We start from the raw sequence: 22608 nt of genomic DNA, 5'->3' as shown, positions 1-22608 counted from the left end.
AAGGGAAGGGAAGGGAAGGGAAGGGAAGGGAAGGGAAGGGAAGAGGATTATTTGGATGGGACCTTCAAAGATCATCTGGTCCAACTATCCCATTTCTTTGTGGCTTACCAAAAGCTAAAACATATTAACGAAGGAATTATCCAAATGTTTCATGTACGTTAACAGGTGTGGAGAATCAATCACCTCTTTAGGAAGCCCGTTCCAGTGTTTCACTACTGACACAGTAATTTTTCCCGACGTCCTGTCTGAACCTCCCCTGCCACAGCTTTATGCCTTTCCTGCTCATCCTGTCATTGATTTCTGAGAAGATGAGACAGGTGCCCCCCTCTCCATTTCCCCTTCTCAAGCAGTTGCAAAGAGCTAGAGGTCAGCTCTAAACTTCATTTTTTCTAGACTGGAAAACCTAAGTGCCCTCAGCCTCTCCTCAAAGGACATGCCTTCCAACCTTTTTACCAGCTTTGTTGCCCTCCTTAAGGGGCATAGTTTTAGCTCTTGTGCGCATAGTTCGGAAGTTCAGGTTCAGTTGACTTGATTGGAAAGGGAATGTGAACTCCAGAGCTAGATGTTATTTAGTATGCTGAAGAATGTTTTGTCATGGATAATGTTCTATACATTCTAATACTAAAGTTTCTGCCCAGCATAGCCTAATTAAGCCAAATAGAAATGCATCAAAAAGCATGCATGCATTCTAATCTAGCCGCTAAGTGTTATGGAGCTACAAAGATATGTAGAAAGGATTTCAGACACCGTATGAGAGAAACTGAAGACCACAAATGGAGAAGACATCCTCCATATCCTCCAACACTGCAAAATTTTTAAATCAAATCCTTCAATTTTTTGTTCTTCTAGTTTAGTTTTGATTTGATTTGTGTTTTGTTCTCTGCATAAAGTGGGACGGGAGAGAAAAAAAATGAATTAACCTTAGTTTCATGTTAATTCTCTTCTTGCCCAATCAATTTAGATATATAATTATTTTGTGGGGGAGTAGTTTTATAGTAATATCAAGTGACTTTTCTGCTGTCCTGATAGCTTAAATGCATGTTCTTATAGAAGTTTTGAGCAGTATCTTGTTTTCAAATTATATAGCATTTAGTGTTCAGGTAGAGAAGAGAATGTACTTATAATATTTTGTTCTTAAAAACTAGTGTATTCCCAATTGCGAGTCAAAGAGAAATTAAAATAGATCAAGTATGTCTCTGTACTCTTTTCTTTCTTTCTTTCTTTTTATTCTATTTTTTATTTTAGTCAGAGGTAAAACCATAAAAAGTCTTATATTCAGTTCAGTCAGAATATCTTTTGCTTTTACTTCTTCTGTCACTCCAGTTTAGCACATAAATTGGAATATTGATTATTTTCATGGCCTTATTCACACGTCTCTATACTGCTTTGCCTTTAACCCGAAAACATCAGCATGCTAGAGAGAATTGTGTAATTGAATCAAGTTGTCACTTAAAGTGATTCTCATTAGAAGCCTTATGTATACATATATGTATACAGATAGCATACACACAGCATACGTATGTGCAAAGAATCATATTGAAGAAGAAAAATTTGCTTCACCCTTGTAAAATCTATTCCACTAAGACAGTTTGCAAAAATGGTCACTCTAATCAAGCGATGCATGGGATGACATTTTGCAGTATAACTATTTTTGCTCTTATAACTTTTGAAGTGCTATGGTAGAACATTATAGTTAATCTTTCAGTCACTCCAAAAATAAATTTTACTTTCTTCTTTGCATCAGGTAAAATATTTTGAGCAAAATCTTTCATTTTATGCATTAACTTGTGAGGTAATACATTAAATAAAACTATTTTGCTTGGTTCTTCCTGACAAGAAATCTGCTGGGATTTCTTTTTTGCCCTTTAGTCAGATCAATTCTACTCATACACCGACAGCAAGCTACCTGTAAATGCCCTTATATTTAAACACTAATACAATAATCTCCTTTTTTTCTCTCTTTTTAAAAAATTCTCTAGGAATCTACCCTATAATTGAGATATGCTATTCATGATTGCTTAAAGCATCCATGAGAGCTTTTCATTTACATTTTACTAAAAAAACCCATGCAAACAAACACACACAAAAAAAACCTGCAAACAAAAGAAAGAAGGAAAAACCCAAATCACTAAAATATCTATCATGTTGCCAAATTATTCAGGCCTCAAAATATTGAATTGCAAATATCTAGCTATACAGGTTTCTCAAAATGCTCAAAAGTATAAGCTTAAGTTGCAGGGAGGTTACATTGTTCTCTCCTTGTTCCCAATACAGTTGTAAGAGATTTTCCAGCACAAAACTTCTGCACAGAAAGGATGAGGACTCTTCTGGGTGAACTTGATATATAACCAATGGCTAATTCGCCTATCCCAAATGTATTCTGTCTGCTTGTCAGAAGCATACATTATGCCTTTGATTTGTGGAAGCTTGAAATGCAAGTGCATAAAACCACCATGTTGAGAAGGCTGACATTTAGGCTTTTTTCCTCTTTCCGTTCCCAAGGTCAGTGAAAATTGGAAAAATAAGAACAAGCAAGAGGAACCCCTCACTGGGAATTGGTACTGGTGGGCAGTGAATCATTCACCTTCAGACAATACTGCAGCAGCAGAGAATGGATGACTTATAGGCAATGCACTGGATTAGTATTTAGGAATTCTAAGAGCAATTTCATTCTCTGTTTATTTCTATCCCCTCAGGCAAGTGATATAATCTCTGTCTTATCTCCCTTTTTGTAAAATGACAATAATATTGCTTTATGTAGTTCAATAGAGTGGAAGTTCATAGCTATATGGGTCGCAGATGTTTGCAGTGGTAAGTGAGAGATTTTAACCTGATAGAAGCAAGCAGGGTAGCTCCAGAAAGCTTTCTTCTAGAAAGGAGAAGAGAAATACAGATGTGTGAAGCATTTAGAACAGGGAAATATGTATTTAAAAATATAATTTTTCTTGGAGAAGGTCATATGCATTTATATTCCACATTTTTCCTTTTTCTTTTGGCTTCCTTCCAGTTTTTCTTTTCCTACACATCATGTTTTCTGCATTTTTTTTCTAACTTATTTTCCCTTTTACTGCCTACATCCTTTATCCAGTTGACTTCATGCCTTCAGTTAACAACTCTCAATTCTGCATTTGCCTTATTTTTTTCTATACATTCCCAATCTCTTTCATTCTCCCATTCTTTAATCTTCATGATTGTCTCTATGCCCATGTCTGCTGATTCTGCTATTGTCTGTATATTGCAAAGTCTCTCCATGAATCTGAATTATCAGGGACATTCCAAGGCTGCTGCATCCATGTGAGTGTCAGAATTCTCTGCGCGTACTTGGAAAAGTCACCCTGAGGAAGGCGTATGTAATTTTTCCTGTGTAGACATTAATCTCACTTGTGGCTTGACGTAACAATAACATCCTTGTTAGCACATGCTAATTCATATTTTGCATTTTATAGCACTTTGTACCAAAGTGAAAAATAAATTCAGACAGAAGTATTTTCTTTTATAAAAATTTGGATTCTGTAAACCAACAGAAGTTTTCAATGCATGAGTTGTTTCGAAGTTTATTTGTCATTACTGCCTGATCAGCATAAATAAGGTCCCATTGTTGATCTACTCTTCTTGACCTAGTATATGCACAGCTAGAACCAACAGACCAACATTAATGTCTACTTCAAAGCATTTAGTTCTCAAGACAAGTTTATCTCTGCCTTTATTTTTTATTCTTTTAAAATAAAGGCCCTCTGGAAAATCACACTTATTCCCACTTTGAAGATATCCCTTTCATAGAATCACAGTATCATCAAGGTTGGAAAAGACTGGTAAGACCATCTAGTTCAACTGTCTATATACAGTGATAGGTTTTCTCGAAGAGATATAGACAGCAGGCAAGATACATTGTGTACATCAGTATTGTAACCCACAGCCAACGATGACCTGCAGGCTACTAGTTGCAATGTTGGTATTTTGGAGACCTCGATAAAAAGTGCATTATTTTGGCATCATTTTTATTTCCTTTTTTTTTGTTTCTTTTTTGGGGGGCAGGGAGATTGAAACTCTAAGATAATCCTTTAGCTTCTTCTTAAGTATGGACTAGAAAAGTTTTCAAATGATGTGATAAGTGACTTTGAGAGATACTATGTCATGAAACATTCTTCTTCTGACTGTATAAGGAGCTGCTCTCATGACTATATCTCCAGTAGAAATTTCAGTTTAAGTAATCTGATGTTTGTTTTAATTATCTAGTTGGCACATCTGTTTATTCTTGAAGATCTCACTAAAGCTTCCTTCTTACATACTGAAATTCTGCGATACATTTTTCTGACCAAGCTGTTGCCATCATGATTTCATGTCTGGATAATAGTACAGTTTTATTTACTTTTACATATTCCTAAATATAATGTCATAATTATATATCATTGCAGATTTTGTTTTGTTTTGTGCATACATCAAAACACTATCACAAAGTGCAAACACAAAAACAGATACAGTGCCTTTCCTTGAATCATTTGGTTTCCCAAAAGAAAACTTGACTATGTATTTCCTTCATCTAGTTATATTCCAGTCCATCTGCAAAATGGGCTATGATGACACTAGCTTTCTCTTTGTAAGGATGAAAAATCAGTGGAGGAAGAAATTGGTATATCCTCAGGATTATTATTTTTTTTAGCCATGTATCTTGATCAGTACTCTAAGAGCTGATTTGCTTGAGCAGTGAGATATTGGCAAAAGTAACCCATATCTCAGCTTTGATTAAAATATCTGTGTTGCTTTTTTAAACATACAAACAAACATATATGACAATGGTCCAGTCATTCAAATGATAAATTCATTCCAAATATTAAAAATTGATGAATTGCAACGAACTGAAAGAGATGGTATTAGTGTTAGTTAATGAACTATTTAATGAAAAACTGAGGCAAAAATATTAATTTTTTCCTCCCAGTGTAAAATTAGAAACTGTCAAGAATGTCTATTCACTCTATATTCACTCAATAAACATAATGTTACTCCAATTTTACTGCAGAATTCAAGAACTAGAACCTGAAATGTCAAAATACTCACTTGCTTAGGAGATAAGAATACTGAAGATATTTTTAAAGAGAGGAATGAAGCAAGCTTATCACTACCAGAAGGAGTTTGGTGATTGTCAAATTTAAAGAGATTGCTGATTGAAAAATGACCGTAAATCTTCTCTTCAGTCTTTTAAATATCAGTTATGAGAAATAAAAGTAAAGCCCACTCTGGAAAAAAAGATACTATACTCAATATATACAATAAACTTGGACAAGCTCCTGTCTTCATACTTCAAGCAGATCAATATTTCATCCTATCTCTAAGAAAAATCAACATTTTAATTGGATGTTAGTAAAATGGGAAGGATGGCACCAAGTATAAATAATATATTTATACCCTTTTTATTTCCTAATTATTCTCATATTACAGCCCATATTGCGGATACTGCAAGACATTTTTGAGTGCTGTAACAGTCAACAGCTTTTCCAGCAATCTCTTTGAAGTGTCACTGGTTTTGATCACCTATTTTAATCATAATCAAGGAATAAATCAATTAAGTGCAGCTGTAGACAACTGTTATTATATGTCGTCCAGACAGTACTATTGAAGAAAGGATGTTGAAAAAAAGAGATGGTCAAGGTGGATTATTTTCTTTTTCCTGATTAAATTTTTTTTTAGCTATGAGATGCTCATGTGATTCTAATGATTAAGTGGGAGAATCTCTGTTCCAGGAAGAGGTAAGCTTCCCAAGTTTTTCAAATACTAATGGAAGCAGGTTGCTGTAGTAAGCTTACCAGGTGGATCTATTGTGTTAATTACCATCAGTATGGGTTTTATTTTGTGTGGTTTGTTTTTTTTGGTGTGTTTTTTTTTTTCATAAGAAAATGAGAACATCTTGCTAGTTTATTATTAAATGTTCTGTGATCCTCTGAAAGAAGATGAGACTTAAGAAAAGGATGCAAGTTGTTTAAATTGAATGTCGTGTCTGTGGCTGATTGCCACTGAAGATGTTGGCTTACAAGATGTAAAGCATTATTATTGATTTAAGGCTGTATGATATAAAAATGTTAGTAGACTTATAATACTTCTGAAAGCAAATAAGTAAACCTATATAAACCTATTTTGATTACCTTATCTGACAAGTTCTCAACTGATAGCCACACTGTTGTGCTATAAAACATTCATTAAGGAAGCAGAGGATGCAATGTTTTGTATCTCCTACATAGTGGCAAGCATTTAAATTCTTATTCATGCAGATCACTTAATTACATTTCTCTTCATGCTCATGGAGGTTAGTATGGTGGGATTAGTCTGACATAATTAATAGGCTTCTTTGATGCTCTACTTTAAAGTGCTGCAGCTCACGCTCTGTTATTGTAGCTCTCTTTGTTTTTGTAATTTGCAACTTACAGTTTGTAAGTCTAGTCTTTGCTAAAATTCCCCTTAATTGTGCAATGCTTTGATGATCCATTCTTGTAGACACTGTTTATATTGTATATGTAATCTTTGCACACTGGAGCAGAGAATGCTGGAAGGATTAGTTTTAATTCCTTCAGTTACCGCAATTTAGTTGGATTGAAAATATTAGCATGAAAAAGGTCATTTCACCTATTCGCTATCTATATGTTATTCATGATGTTAACTTTGACACTGAGCAAATAAAAACAGTATGTCAACTTTGAAGGAAATCAGAACATGTTTTCCTTCATTGAATTTAAAATAGCTCACTGTGCCTATCCAGATGTATCATAGTTTCAAGCTGGTGAGGCCACATCTGGAGTACTGTGTCTATTTCCAGGCTTCTCAGTTCACCGGGAACTGCTGGAGGGAGTTGAGCAGAGGGCCACAAAGATGATCAGGGGCCTGGTGCATCCCTTTCATGAGGACAGACTGGGAAACCTGGGGCTGTTCAGCCTAGAGAAGGGAAGGCTTAGAAGAGATCTTACCAATGCTTAGAAATATCTAAAGTGTGGGAGTAAGTGGATTTGCCCAAGCTCTTTTCAGCAATGTGCAGCAGCAACAAAAGTGGCAATGGGTACAGACTGGAATACAAGAAGATCCATCTGAACATGCAGAAAAACTTCTTTACTGTGAGGGTGACAGAGCACTGGAACAGGTTTCCCAGAGATGTCGTGGCTTCTCTTTCTCTGGAGACATTCAAAACCCACCTGGATGCTTTACTGGACAACCTGCTGTAGGGAACCTGCTTTAGCAAGGAGTTTGAATGGATGATCTTCAACTCCTACAGTTCTGTGATTCTGTGAGATGACTGTGGGTGAATCAGACAAAGGAAAGAACCATGCTAAAGCATCACAGCTAGGAATGAAAGGAGGGGAAGAGAAAGGAAACAAGCATAAGTAACATTCCTGACAAGGAGAAGGAAAAAAAATCTGTCGCTGTCTTGAAACTCTATTTATCCTTTTGTATCACTGACCATACATCCAATCATATAGTCTTCCTGTGGTCTTCTGTGCTCACCTTTCAAAATAATGACCATCAAGTGTGTTTTCAAATCTAAACTGCTGTACCCAAATGCAAATTGTGTCTGTGTCTCCAAATGTTTTCCTGATGTGGTAAGAGGATAGGCCCTATACTGTTGAATCACTTCTCAAACAAAAGGTCTGACTAATTCCTGCAGGTTATTCAGGCAGCTTCTTCCCACAGCAGAAGCGGCCCTGTCAGAGTGGGGCTGGCTACCAGCTACCCTTGCTACTGCAAGAACATTACCCTCAGGCAAGAGACCAGTAACTCTTCCGCTCCCATGGCTATAGCTTCAGTGGATGGTGAGACGTCTGGGTTACAGAGGGCTTCAAGTAAAAAGTCCTATGGCCCTGCGAGTGTGGAGTAAGTTATATTTGCAGTATTTTTAGTGCTACCTTTAACTTGTCTCTAGCATCAAATAATATCTGCAAAGGAATCCTACACCTTTAAAATGTTAAAAGGAGGAAAAAAAGGAGGAAAAGAAGGAAAAAAAGATAAAAAGGCTTTTTCTCCTTAAACTTTCTCTCCCTTGTACACATGGATGTCCATTGCCCAAGCTTAAAAATGTTGTAACTGATTATATCAGTATACAGTTTTGTATAGTCAGATACAGTCATTGTGGATCTGAATAATTGCCTGGATAATATTCCTTTTTATTGCCAGATTACAACAATATAATTCCACTATGATTAAAGAAATGTGTTACTTGCACTTGCATGCAGAAATTCAGTGAGATAAGCCTCTTCGGTATTTTCTTTATCTACTGCCTCCTTTTACCTGATGTTATGCTGTGTTTATAGACTTAGGAGATTTTTGATGTGTCCTGCTAGTGATCTATAGCTGGCATAAGAACATACAACCCGAAGTGAAACATATCCCTTTGCCCAGCAAACAAAGATGAATGTTACTTTTTACAACTTTAGATTCCTTTTATTTCACACTTTTATACTTTACGTGCAGCTTCAAGATGCTCTATTTTAGCTAATGAGTTTTGCAGGCAGCATCTAGCATTACAGGTTTACATAAATTTTATTTCTATGCCCATATTTTGGTAAATGTTAAAAGTTTAGATCCTGTCTATGTTTAGATCATTATTAGGAGACATAAAAACAACAACCTACCTTTCCCTTATTTGTCAGAGTGTTTGCCTGAGTATTCACTAATTACTATTAATTTGATTAGTACAGCAAATTAAAGCAGAAAAGAGTCACAGTTTATTCATGGGTAAATTACAAAAATCAGTGGGTTGTACACTATTTGCATTTTAATTAAGTCATGAACATTTAACACCATGTGCGGGAAATATTGATGGTCTCTGGCTTCATTTAAATTTAACATTCATCCCATATCATTTAATTTTGATAGAATTTTCATCTGTGACTCTGCAAGAACAGTGTAAGAACTTTTTTGGTATGGACTGAACACACAGACAATTTACAGACAATTCTTTCCTACAAAGTGTTAGAATAATCTTAGATATGCACCAAGTGATACAATATTGTTAGTGTCATGAAATAAACTTTAAAATAGCCTTTGATCCTTGAACGCTAGATGCAGACAAAATGTCATCTTTGAAACACTCCAGTGCATAAAATGATGGTTAATGATGAACCAAATGAGCACTTTACCTTAGGGTTCATGTATTCTAAATTTTATAGAACTTTCAGTCACCTGGTCTCCATGCTGGAATTCAGAACTTATTTTTTCATAGGCTATCTCTTTGTAAAATACCTAGGGAAAGTTAAGGATCTCTCATGTTACTTCTCAGTAAACATACAGCAATACGTCAGAAGTGTCACTGTTCAAACCTGGCACCTCCAGCGGAGGGTGTTTCAAGCCCAAAGTGAATGTAGGGGACCTCTAGCCTTTATTCAAAATAACTTTTTTTTTTTTTTTTTTAATGGATACCAGGAAAATGTAATTCCTCTCCCTTTTTGTCTGTTCTGCAACAGCTATGATGAACTATTTCAGCCAGAAGGAAAGAAAGGGTACAGATATCATTCTCTCCTCAATATGATCAAAATCAAACCTGTAATCTTCCACTTCAAAAAACATTCTTGATCATTACTGATATTTCAGTAATGAAATGAAATGAACTTTGAAACTAGAATTTGCAAGTAAGAGCTTCATCTAGGACCACATTTTTAGGCAATTGTTTTAAAATCTTTTTTTCTACAATATTCATGGAATACATATTGCTATTCCATGAAGACTGGAAAAGAGATTGAGGAAGTTAAAAAAACTCTCTAGCCAAATATTTGGTGGAAGGGAAGAACTTGACCCAAGCTGTAGTTCTGACTTGGCTAAGAAGCAGACACTATTTTGTTACTCACTCAGCCTAAAGCTGAGACAACAGCACCTAGAGACCCAAATTTTTCACCCGGATGAGGGAAGATGGAATCCTGAAGATATATCATTTCCAGCTTGCCTTCTTACAGTTACTTGATGGGTCAAATTACACAGTCAGTAGAGAAGTTGCTGTGGCATTTTGTTTTGCAGCTCCCATTTCCACTCATGACTAGTCTACTTGCTCAACAATTGGTTTTTACCTTGAACAAACATACTGATGGAAATGGGAAAAAAAAATCAGAGTCTGAAAGTAACTTCTGCACTTATGGTGTAGTGATTAGCTTCTGTTCTGCAAAGGAAAGCTACCTGAGTCAAACATATAGAAAACTAAGTTGTAGCACACAGCTACTCAGATGCATGATATGCAGCTTTGGTCCAAGCTCTGTCTCCTTGCTGCCATTCTCATCGGTATGTAACACACACACCATACAGAGCGCTGACTTTAAAAGAGTTGAATAAGATAAATGTCAACACTAAATAAATCCTATTGCCTATAAGCTGCCAGGAAACGTTTATCACACTTCTGGTAATGTTCAAAACAGTTACTGCACAATGATGAATCATACCTTATATTGTACACATGTTGACCATAAACATTTATCAGACTTTGGCAATTTCCACAATATTGAAAAGACACTATAGTTTGTGAAGAGAAAGTCTCTGTTCTACACAGAAAGTAGATTTCCTGACTCTAAAGTAAGATCAAAACAAGTTTAACTCATGTGAGGTTGTTTCACAGGTGATAAAGGAAGGATGAATCTAATCCCAAGGTAGTAATGTATATAGAGAGACATGTATTAATTGCACAGTGCTCTGACAATCTTCTTTTATTGTATGCTTATTTTTATTTTTATTTTTAATAAATCTTTGAGTTTGTTCCCTGTGTAAATTGAATCTGGATTTCATGGTATCATTGCCATTGTAAACATCACATTCTTTCCTGTGTGATTAGTGTAATTGGATACAGACACAAGATATATCTTCTACTACAGCTGATACATACTTCAGTCATAAATGTTAAAACAAATACATTGAACTCAGCATACAAAGAGTATAGTAACTAGAACAAAGTTTATTGCTGTCTTGGAGAAGGATCACATATTACAACTTAAAAAAAAAAAGAAGCTTAGAAACTTTGAGTGCCATACTCCTCCCCCATTCCTATATAACATCATGCAAAAGGTTTAATTGGTTGCAAACTATACCATGGAAAAAAAAAAAAAAAAGATGATTTAAAAGAGTTCAGGCATATGTTAGTGATTCTGTGAAACTCTATTATATTTCCTTTATGTTCTGATGTATGCTAGAAACAAACACTACTCTCTTGTTGGGAACTGAGAGAACAACTAGGTGGCCTACAGCAGAAGAAATAAAGAATTGTTTCTCCCTTTTCATATCTGGTGTCAGGCTCTAAACTTCAGATTATTCTTTTATTTAGACACTGACATTGATCCAATGCTTGCTGCAGTATTGTTTTCATGGACCAGAAGTGGTGAGAATTCATTTTGGGCAAAGTGATAATAATATTCTGTGATGCATCCTCCTCAAACAATAAAAATAAGTAATTGATCACTCTCTTATTTAGGACAAAATTCAGATAGTTTTAGTATACACCACTGGCAGATTTAAAGAGCTTCACCATAGTGTGTGATCAGAGGTTCTGTTATTAACCAGTATTTACTAACTGGCAACTTAGATATATGAAACTTAGCATTTGTAAAAATATCCTTCAGAGAATTTCTCCCTTCTTTTGAAGTAAAAGCTCATTCTAAGGTATCAGAGATTGAAATTTAATGACAGGTATGACTTTTTTTGTTCACTAATTGATTCAAAAAAATGCTTTAGGAGTGCTCATGGCTGCTATAGAAAAGTCTTTTTTAATGATGCATGTGCTTGAAATAAGAGCAAAGGAATTTCAGGAAGTGAAATGAAAATGAGAAGAATTCATAAAGAATTAGTGCTGTAAATCAAGAAACTGAAGATTGTTAACCAATTACTAAGCAGGTTATGAATCATCTCTGAAATCAGAGACGCGCTATTGTAATATTTGTAAAAATAAATCACTCTGGAATGCAGACTATACACTGAGCTCTCAGACACAGTGCAATATAAACTTCTACACAAGACTGTGATCACATTTTAAAAGCCTTTAGACTCAAATAATCTACCTTCTGCAAAAGGAAATGCTCACAGTAGTGAGGTGAAAGATCCATGTTACTTATTCTATTTCTCTCCCAGTAACTAGAAAAAAGAATGATTTAGTAATGGCTCTGGTAATGAGCTAAAATGTGTTTCAAGTGCAAAAAATACATGCTAGGATTTTGCCTGCCACAGCTGAAAAGTGTAAGCTAATGGAATCAGAAGTGATAAAGTGCTGGAAAAACTCTTCCCCATCAATGGGATGGAAGAGGAGAGAATGTTGTATTTTAGGAAGGACATTTTACATGTCTTCAAGTGTTTCATCTTCCATATGATGTGTTTTTCCATACCTGTGTGTTTTTTAAATTATTTCATTTATTATTACATCAAACGCCATATAGATACTGAAGAATAAGTCGTGCTCTGAAGGACTTGTAAACAGAAATACATTAGATGAAAATCAAAGAGAAGTATATGCTGTCTGTTTTTTGCAGATGGGGAAATAATATCCAGAGAAATTAAGAAGTGAACTTATAAATTACTTAGAAAAAATCATCATATACAAGAGTTAAACTGACTTGAGTAGAGATAAAACACTTTCAGAAAATATCCTTTGCATACTTTTCTGCACTTGAAGAAGTCTGAAGACTTTTGGCTATTGCTTTGCGAAGTTTACATACAGGAAATACATGGGTTAACATATTGAACTATTAACAATGTCATGATTTGAGACACGTGCCATAAAAATTACATGCAAAGTTACATAAAAATGCCAAGATGACTGCTAATCATATGCAATTCAATTTTCAGTTGCATGAAGAATGCAGGGTAAAATTTTTTATAAGGAAATTTATGGAAAAATATTACAGAACATAGTTAGCTTTGTGAGTAACTCTTAAACCAATGTTTGAGTTATCGTCAAGGCACTGTTAGATGATCTTTCATAGCCTGAAAGCCATCCTTCTAAATTCATTCTAAATATCACTTGAAACTTTCAGTTTTGTCATTGTTTATTTTTGTGTCACAACATAAACATTCCCTTGACATTCATTTAAGGTTTCTATTAAATTTATGAGACTGTATTAGGTTATCTCAGTGATGTGGGTCAAAGAGTGAACCCAAGCCCTCCAGCTGGCCACCCAAGTGTTGCTGTGTGCTGAAACCAGGAGAGCACAATGGCTAGTCTCATAACCTCTTTCTCTCACTCCTCCAAACCCTCTCTGTACTGTAAGGGGATAACATCAAGAAATGAAACACAAATCTTGCTCTTCCAGTACACATAGCAGTAACCTATCACCGGCTGTAATTTCTCTCCCTCTCGTATGCTCATCCCTACTGCTGCAGTTCCATATGCTGTGCAACAGAACTTACGGAGTTATTTTGGTCACAAGTAAGGTAGATATTTCCTAGATGTGGGAGTGGGTAGGGAGGACCAGAAAGTTGCAGCTGATCATACCTATGACTTTCAGAACACATTAAAGTATCTGAGGGCCTAAGGCTTGCTGTGATATAGGAGATGTAGGAGAGCTGTTTTGAACAGTAATGAAGGTCTACATTGTCTACCTGGAAGACACCCAGGAGAAATGTTGTCTATAACATGACCCAGCTTCTTCAAGAAAGAGACTTGGACTGAGTTTCTGCAACAAAATATTGTATATGAAGAGCACGCATACAAATATAGATACATTTCATATAAGATGGGGGATCAGGAAGATGAACAACAATAGGAAGAAAGTCAGACTGATAGTGTAGAGAAACTCATAAACAGTAAAGCAGATGTTGCAGGTGGGGTGATAGCAGCTGGTGTAACTTATGTGTTTAAAAGGCAGGGTCACAACACTCCATTTACTCACAAACTGATGTCTTATTTCTAATAAGCAATGCTGATAAGGATATACACCCTCCTTTGTGTCTTAACTGTTGTGCTAATATGGAAATATTTTTTCAGAAGAGGCCTGTATGTCCTGCACAGAGCATAGCAAGGAGGATATAGGGAAAAAGTTATTTTTGTTATTCTTCTGAAGAACTGCTTTTAGTAAACATCATACTGAGCTACCTGGGGAGCTTTCTTCATCCACAGAATAGTCCTTCACTATGTAACCATGGAACCACACTGAAAAAAATACAACAAAACAAGCAAAAGAAAATAAGAAACTATTGTTAACAGTAAATTACTTTCTAATTATATGTTTTTAAACATTATTTTGTAGTGTGAACTATGCAGCTGAAGGTTTTCTGATAGCTTTCAGTTTGCATGTGGCACACAAAGAGTTTTTCATAGCCCAGGCTACGAATAGTAATTTCTCCCTTTCATCCTGTATTTAGTACTTAGAAAATTGCCTTCAATAGCATCAGGCTCTCAGGTCAGGCTGCTAACCTGTTACAACTTTTATCGTTTGTATATTGCTATTACCTCCTACCGCCTGTGTTCTTTACAAGGCATTTTCTCTTTGATGAGCCCCTCTTTTACTAACAATACTTTTTCTTCAACAACAAAATAGCTTTGATTTTTTACATTTGAAATTATTATATTTTAAGGAAAAAATATAATTTTACTCCGTGCTTCCACCTGAGTCTGTGGAATGAAAAGTCTTGAGGCATTGGGTAAGGATAACAATGAAAGCAATTACAATATTGTATTTTTTTAAGCTGCATCACAGAGCTTTAATTTTTCTTTTGCCTTTGTGACAAACTTCATTTACTAATAAATTTCACCATAGGAAGAAAAGAGCTATAAGATCTGTTCTTAGTAGCCAGAACGAGTGCTAATCAACTATGAATTAGTTCTAGTCATATGCAGACATTTAGAGCAGCCTCATCACATGGAAAGTAATCATGGAAGTGCTACTCTTCCCACTGAATTTGATTCCACTACCAAAACTAGTGTGGATAATATGCTTCAAAAGGATGAGACAATCTGCTGTACAAAACACTAGAGTACGTTTGCTCCTTTTAAGATTTTAAGACCTGACTGTCTGAGATACTGAACTAGAAAGTTTGTACCTTGCATGAGTTTTCAGAAAGAACCCATCATGAAGTTTTATCACGATGGATTTTCAGACTATGTAGGAACCACTGCAAATGACCTCTAAACATTTTGTTTTGATTCACTCTGTTTAGCAGTTTAAAGTATAATCTAGAAAGTCTTGTAAAGATCCTGCACAATGCAAGATCTCAGTTTTAACACTCACATTCTCTTTGCTGCTGAAGTGAAAATGGTGCTGACTTTCCATGATTCTTCTGATAAGAGCTTTAATTTCTACTTGTAAGAAATAAATCAAGAAATCAGCTCTAAACCTTAATCAAGCATCCTTCTCATCTCAACTAAAAAGTGAAGCACTAATTTTAGAAGCATTTTGCTTGCTAACATTTTTGTACCTCACACTTTTACTTTAGAACATTAGTTACTGAAGTATGAGAAAAGTGTACGGAATTTTAAGTTAAAAATGTCCCTGCCTCTTGCAGGGGGGGTTGGAAGTAGATAATCTTAAAGGTCCCTTCCAACCCAAACCATTCTATGGTTCTATTATTCCATGATGTAATAGAACCTCTTTCTGTGTGAAAGCAGCACATCAGAGCAGGCTCCTAGAGATAGGGTGGGATCGCCCTTGAGATGTTCCAGCCACAGTTGGACAAAGCCTTTGCAACACGATGTCACTGTGCTTGGGCTGTACTGGAGGATAGGATGTTGGTATACATGACATCATGACATCACTTCCAACTTCAATTATACTATGATTCTATGTTTCTACTTAATGAAAGTTGTTCAAGAATTTTACAAGCGTTTGTGGATTAGTCTGGTGAATTGGTACAGTTCTGTGGACACAAAAAATACTTTGTCTCTTTTATTATATGAGGTGGAAGCACTTCCCAAGATTTTATTACATAAAGGATACCATGAAGCATATTAGTTGCATGCATATATGTATTTCATGTTCTGACTACATGCATTGTTACTTTTAGGCAACACTACTCATTTATCATTTAATTGAAAAATCTTATGATAATCCAAATTCTCTCTAGCTGTGAATGCTATTTATTTTCTCTAGTTAACAAATAGAAGGAAAAAATTAGAATAGTGTCCCTGTTTATGTACATGTACCATCTCAGCTTTGATTTATAATGTATAAGACTTCTGAGTGACAGATAATTAAGACATGAGAATATCATTCAGGAAATGTATTTTAGACTTCTAATGAGAATTGTAATATTTCATTTTTTGCATATGTCAATGAAAATTCTTGTTGTATACCATGAAGTATGTTTCCCCCTTAGGCTAAAACTCTGCGTAGACAGATTGTTGTAATATGCAAGTTATCTTTTAGCATATGTCAACCGTAGAAATGAAAAATCAATTCATTGTTTCAAATAGCCTGATACCCACTAATATGCAAATGCATCACCAATTCATGTCTGACTGCAGTACAGAAAGGCATACCTGAGTGATATAGTAATACAGTAGTATAAAAGCCAAAGGTGCCAATAAAATAGCTTATGTCAATGTATACATATATACATATGAAAAACAAAGAAACGATTATTGCTCAGACTAATACTATTCCCCTTCGACCAATAATGACCAAATATGGAAGTCTCAGATGCTAAACAGAAATAAATGTCTTACAAAACATATTTTTCTCCATGATAAAATATGTGCAGTAAACACAAAATGTTATTTCTTAATGTGCTACTGTTTATTTTGGAATAATTGTTTCAGAGTTTAGCAAATTACAGAAGGACTTGACTTTTGAAAGCTGATGCCTTCACACAAGCAAGACTGAAAGCTCTCAGTGTGAAAAGAAAAATAAAGCTAAATTATATTTTCTCTACTTCCATGATCTTCCATGACCAAGTGGCCAATTTCCAGCACAGCTCATCAACCTTGCAGTTTCCCTTTGTGCTAATTTTCCCATTAAGTACACATAATCATACCAGCCACACTATGAATCCACTCTGAAAATATTGCTGCTACTCCTGCACTACTCCAAGTAATTTAGAGGGAAAAATTAAGGTATATTTTTCATATATTATGGCTATCCCCATGCTTCAACATTTCAAACACATTGCTTTATCTGTCGTATCTATCTGCCATACTTGCAGTGAAATGGAACTGGATCAATTTTAGATGAGAGCTTGGCGACCCAATTCAACATCTCTTTCAAAAAAGTTGTCTTCGATTTTCTTCAGGATGTACTGCAAAAGACAGTGAAGAACTTCCACGCTCCCTGAGAAAAACAGATTATTTTTATTTCAGAATATAATCTTATTTGTCAAAGAGACTCTTGGGAATGGTTCCTGTCTAATTGTTTTCATTATATTTAAACATAGTAAATATGATATTTTTTTCACTTAAAATGCAAACAAAAAACCTCACAAGTTTTTATTAGAAATAACCACCTTAAAAGGAAAAGAGTTTAGGGGCAGATACATGATTTTTCATAACATGACACAAAGATAGCAGAGCTCCACCACTTTAGACTCCTTATACTAATACATTTCAAGAATGTGGCTGTTAATTTAACAACATTGTGAGTAATTGGAATAAAATTCTACACAGAACTTACAGAAAGTAAGTTCTGAGAGAAAGACTGCCTTCTTACAAATAAATGTGTGCATAAGAGATCTTTTAATATAAATCCCTACTTTAATACACACCTTCTGAAATACATTCTAATTACTGTTAGTTCTTGAAATTTGTGGTCAGTTTTTCAGAACAGAGACATGAGTCATAAATAAGACACACAGAATATGCCTATAGCATGCAGTGTGTATTGATTTGCTTAACCTATCCTTTTAAAAAGGTTCTGCCATGTTCTTGGTTCATGGAGGGGAGTTCTGAATATGGAATATAAATGTGATAATAAGATGAAATTAAGAATATAAAACTGGAAGTTGAAGAACAGAGTTTCTAATTATGAAAAGTATTTTCCTCAATGTAAAGCTTCCTACAGAGAGCAAGAGTAAAGCAGGAGTTGTCTTAGCTCTGTAGAGGTTGGACAAGCAGTAGGTACTTCATCAGTTTTTGAATTTGCAGTGAATAAAATTTGCTGTGAATAAAATGAGTTCTTCATCATTATGCCAACTCCTCTTCCAACACATTGTAGGTGTAGAGATGAAAGACACCAGAATCTGCACAGTATGGGCTCTGCACAGTATGGGCTTCTGTGCCTGTATCGTACGCAATTTAGGTACATCAGCTTCTCTTCAGCTATCCCCTGGCTGAACAACATGAGTTCTGTTCTCTGAAAATTTCCTTTTCATAGAATCATAGAATTTCTCAGGTTGGAAAAGACCTTCAAGACCATCAAGTCCAACTGCAACCTAACCATACTACCCTAACTCTAACAACCCACCACTAAATCATGTCCCCGAGCACCTCATCCAAACGGTTTTTAAACACATTCAGGGATGGTGACTCAACCACCTCCCTGGGGAGCCTGTTCCAGTGCTTAACAGCCCTTTCTGTAGAGAAGTTTTTCCTGATATCCAACCTAAACCTCCCCTGGTGCAGCTTGAGGCCATTTCCCCTTGTCCTGTCACCTGTCACCACTGAGAAGAGACCAACCCTGCTCTCACTGCAATCACCTTTCAGGTATTTGAAGAGAGCAATGAGGTCTCCCCTCAGCCTCCTCTTCCCCAGACTAACAGCCCCAGTTCCTTTAGTCTCTCCTCATAGGGCATATTCCCCCCAGCCCTTCACAAGACTTGTTGCCCTTCTTTGGACCTGCTCCACCACCTCAATGTCCTTTCTGTACTGAGGTGCCCAAAACTGAACACAGTACTCGAGGTGGGGCCTCACCAGGGCTGAGTACAGGGGCAGGATTACTGTTTTTCTACTTTTGTAAAGACAGAAGAGCTGAACTCTCAATGGCAGTCAGCTGAGGCGGAGTCTGCTTCAAGGAGACTTAAAAATAGACTGAACAAAATCCTGAACTGTGAACTAGAGAAAGTTTGGCATTAATTGAAAGTTGGACTGTATGTCCAATGAGATCACTTCCACTTCTAACTTCTTATTAGTCAAACTTATTTATTTTATTTCACTCTTTAAGGAGTGTATTTCTTTTTTGAATTGCTTCTTTACCTCGCATAGAAAAAGATATCATGGTAATCAAGGAGCAGAAACTATCTTCTAGGAGATGAAAATATAATATTTTCTTATTAAATAGAAGCATTTGCAAAGTATTGTACTTTGAATAATACCTTTTCAAGCATTCTGTGGTAAGCTAGATTCTTCCTCCAAGAAAAGAAAGAATATCTCCTCTGCACCTTTCCTACAGTAACTATTTGCATTATTTTTATATGAAAATCTTTTTTGTTTATTTTTAAAGTATTTTGAACAGGGGCTGCTCAATAATTAATGCCTCCTATTTAATTATGTTGGTCCACAGCATCAGAGGCAGATGTTGGTGGCGTGGCAGTATAGATTGAACCTTACCGCCAATATTCCATTTTATTTTATTTTTTCCATGCGACAGATGGCAGCAGAGGGGCAGTCTGACAGAATGGCATCTGACATGAAAGTGGGTACAGAGCAAAGGTTCATCACTGAATTCCTCCAAGCAGAAAAAATGGCATCCACTGACATTCACTGATTATTCTCTCCAGAGGGACAAATCCAATATTTTAACAAATTGTCTTTTTAAATAAAGAACTCACCTTTAATATAGTTCAGTGTTATTTTCTGGACTGTTTCTCACTAGCCATTCTCATTGGCCATGTTGCCATAACAAACAAAAGGACTTGCTGTTCATATTAGGAAGCCTGTACCTTTCAGTAACCCAGATGCCACTGCCTGATAAATTACAAACATATTTTAATCAACAGCCATACTAGTACAACTTACTAGTTACTCTTACAGATGAGTCACAGAGATGAATAATAGTGTTATGAGTGAAGGTGTAGCTTAACAATAGCAAGCTGTGCAGGTTTATGCTTCCGTAGTTAGGACTCTGCTACTTATGTCTTTGATGTGGTTGTGGAATTGGTGGGTCAAATTGTCACAGACCTTCTGCTTTTTCTGTCTCTTCATTCTCCATAGAGTACTTCTGTTCACCTATCTACACACCTCACTAATGCATTTTCCTACTGTCAAACGTCACTTAAGTATTCTCCTCATACTTCGCAGAGCACTCAAACTACTAGACATGGCATCTTGTTTTTTTACCTCTTTTATATGTTTGTTTTGCTGGGAACACCAGGGTACCTCACTGAAATGAAAACTGCCTCTTGTTAATGATATAATAAGAACAAGTTATCTGAGATCCAAGGTTATGCCAAAAAATGAAGTGCACTGAAGATTATTTTTTCTTTAAAAAAAAATGAGTCAGGGGAGTAGAAGTGGAAAATTGCCCTTTTATTCCATTCAAACATGGAGTAAAATTGTTGGTAATGCAAGATTTAAATGGATTATCAAGTTAGGTAAGAATTATTCTGAAATAGATTATACCCTTTATTTTGTATTGCTTATCTTTGAAATGTGGTCTATAATTTTCTTCCTGTCCTGGAAGTGAGGTTCACTCTCCAAAGACACCCAACATACTCGGCAACACCTTGGAGAAGCCCCAGCATAAAATGTAGACATCATTACCATTCAAATCTTCATTTAAAATATTTCTGAGCATTGACATTTTAGATCAAGGGCCTGGATCATCACAGAACTGTTCAGCCTGGAGAAGAGAATTCTGAGGGAGAATCTTATAAATGCTTATAAACAACTAATGAGCAGAAATCAAGTGGATGAGGCCAGACTTTTTTCAGCGGTGCCCAGTGACATAATGAGAGGCAATAGGCAGAAACTGGAACACAGGAAATTCCATCTGACAAGAGAAAAAACTTTTTTACTTTGAGGATGACAGAGCACTGGAACAGACTGCCTGGAGAGGTTGTGGTTTCTTCTCTGGAGACATTCAAAAACATCCTAGATGTTTTCATGGGCAACCCACTGTAGGGAACCTGCTTTAGCAGTGGGATTGGACTAGATGATCTCCAAAAGTCTCTTCCAACCCCTATGATTCCATGACTCTGTGATTCTTTCACAACTGCATAAAATTTTCCAAATAATCTATTCTATGGAGTGAATCTATCTTCTTTGCACCCTCTCTTCCATTATTTATGGACATGGATAAGATCCCTCTCAACCTTTTCTTCTCCAAAGCAGTCACAGCTCTCATAGTATTTACTCATAGGAGAGATGATCCTGTCCTTTCATTATCTTCATGGTTCTTCTCTGGATACTCTCAAATGTATCAATACCTTTCTTTCACTTCAGGCACAGCCTTATCAGTGCTGCGTAGAAGGAAATTTCCACCTTGTTCCACCTGCTGGCAATGCCGTGCTTAATGTATTCGGGATACCATTAGCATTCTTTGTGACATGAATATGTTGCTGACTCATGTTCAACTTGGTGTCCATCAGGGCCACTAGAGCATATTGTGCCAAACAGCTTTCTGGCAGCATATATTTGTGCCTGTTATTGTTATTCCTATGGTATAGGAGTTGAGTTTTCCCTTACTGAATTGCAGCCTATTTCTCCATCTTGTCCAGGTTCCCCTGGCTGGTAAGAAAGCTCTCTGGAATATCAGTCACTTCTCTCACTTCCCTGTAATCTACAAACTTGCAGAAAATGCACTCTGCCTCATCATCCAGATTCTGAATTGTCAGATAGTATTAGACCCAGTATTGATCCCTGGGCATGCGAATAGTTGCTGACCTCCAAACAGATATCATGCCACTGCTCTCCACTCTCTGAGCACATCTCTTCACCCAGTTTTCAATATGCTTTACCTTCGGCTTATCCAGCTCATTCATCAAGAGCTTGTCTATGAGGATCTTACAGGAGACAGTTTAAAAAACTTTACAGAAGTCCAAGTATGAACTTTCAGCTTTCAAAAAATGAAAATAAATAAATAAATAAATAAGAAATGTAGAAGCTGCCAGGTTGCAGATAAATACACATAAAAGTGTACAAGAACCTTGCTAGGGCATGCAGATATGTAGTCATGAAGATTAAGTCACAGTTAGAATTGAAATTGACCAATAACGTCAAGAAGAACAAGAAAGGGTTCTTCAATCAACAGAGCAGTTAGAAGAAGCAGAAGCACAGGGAAGACACAGAGCTCTGCTGAACAGATCAGGTAGAGATCCTTAGTATCTTCTTTACCAGAGCATTTACCAGTGTATCTGGACCCTGTATCACTGGATGAGGTAGCTAAAACAATTTGTACTACCAGTGGTGGAAGAAGGGATTGTCTATGGCCTCTTTCACAGGCTCAAATCATATAAATTCCAAACTGAATCCACTTCAAAATGCTAAGAGAAGTGGTGGATATTACTGCAAGCTCCCGATTTAATATCTTTGACAAGAGGAGATAGAAGGATAACCCTGATGACTGGAAGAAGCCATCTAAAATGCTGTCCTGATTTTGGCTACAATAGAGTTAACTTTCTTCCTAGTATGTGTAATTGTGCTGAGTTTTGGATTTAGTGCTTGCACTAAGTAAAAGGTTTTTTTGCTCATATGGCCGTGGCAGTGAGGATGCTGGTGGTTCATGAGGAGCTGAGAAGAGAAAGAGCCAGTACAGCTGACTCAAACTGTCTAAAAGAATGTCCCATACTATATGGTGTTATACTGAA

Source organism: Numida meleagris, chromosome Z (assembly GCF_002078875.1).
Source record: "Numida meleagris isolate 19003 breed g44 Domestic line chromosome Z, NumMel1.0, whole genome shotgun sequence".
NCBI lineage: Eukaryota > Metazoa > Chordata > Aves > Galliformes > Numididae > Numida > Numida meleagris.
The sequence above is the reverse complement of the archived record's forward strand: the minus strand, read 5'-3'. Positions refer to the sequence as shown.